Source organism: Mustela nigripes, chromosome 2 (genome assembly GCF_022355385.1).
Source record: "Mustela nigripes isolate SB6536 chromosome 2, MUSNIG.SB6536, whole genome shotgun sequence".
Classification (NCBI taxonomy): Eukaryota; Metazoa; Chordata; class Mammalia; order Carnivora; family Mustelidae; genus Mustela; species Mustela nigripes.
Window position 1 is genome coordinate 218,374,941 of NC_081558.1, and position 1,312 is coordinate 218,376,252.

Sequence of the window (1,312 nt, forward strand, 5' to 3'; positions counted from 1 at the left end):
GTCGTGGTGGCGGAGGTGACGTGACCCTCACAGCTATTTGCCGAGAAGGGTTGAAATGCCGGACGTAACTCTCCAGAGTACCACTCCCCTCCTCCCTGGGAGAGTAGGGGTGCGGCTGCCGGATGGCGGGCTGGGAGGCAGGAGCAGAGGGGACACTGCGGTGGGTGCGAGCCTGTGCCCCCCGAGGTTCCGGGTCCACACGTTGCAGTGTCACCGGCCGTACGTCGCGTTCCCCGTGTGCCGTGGTACGTAATACAGGAGACGTTTCCCGCACGCCCGCAGCTTCCCTCGGGGCTTCGGCAGGTCCCGCCGTCCGTTTGCTGAGCGCCCCGTGATGCTTCTAGTCCGAGTTTCTCGGGTCGCGCGTCCGACGCATTCTGAGCCCATTCCGTGCGCCTCTCGGGGGGCGTCTGACCCGCTTCCTTATGACTCAGCCCCAGGAATGAGGTTACAGACTCGGAGGAGCTGAACGTTCCTGGGCTCCTGACATCTGTTACTAATCTGCTCTCGGAATAAAGGAGGAGGGAAGGAGAGAAGGAAGGAAGGCAGGGACAGACGGACACAGAGAGCAAGGGACAGACGGCGGGACAGAGGGACCTGCCTTTGTCACCAGCACAAGGGGTCGTGGTCAGACACCCCAACGGCCAGGAAAGGGGACTCGGAGAGGCTCACGCCTTCCAGACACGGCTCGGCTAGCCACGGGCGCAGACGTCGCCCCAGGGCCCCCGCCGGCCCCCTGCCCCCGAATTTCTGTAGCTCCCAGCGTGCAGCTTGGGCCCCGCCGGCTCCCCGGCCCACTCCCTTTTCCTTCGGCCATAACGAGATCAAGGCGGCCGAGGGCACCCTGAAGGCCATCTGCGCCCCCGCTCGTCCTCCGCGGGGAGGGCCGCGGCCGGCTCCGCTGCTCCACCCGCCTGAGGGCCCGTGGCGGGCGCGGCACGCAGGGAAGGCAGGGACCCTTCTAGAGCCTTGAGGCCCGCAGAGCCCCGGCGAGTCCGAAGCCAGGCCGGGAGGAAGTGCCGAGCCCCGGCCGTGGCGGCCGTCGGTTCCCCCACGGCTCTCGCATCTGCGCTTTTCCTTCCTTCACCTACAAACCCGGAGAGGGAGGCCGAGGCGCTGACAGAAAACGGGAAAAGGAGGAGCAGATGGGGGACAGCGCGGGGCTCAGAGGAAGGGCGGACATGGCCAGGGGCGGAGGGCGGGCGGGCTGGGGGCAGCCGCGCTCCTGAGCTCCGTCCCCCAGCAGCCCCTCTCCCTAGACTCCGGATCCAGGGCCGAGACGGCTCCCGGGTCCCCCACAGCTCCCGAGGGC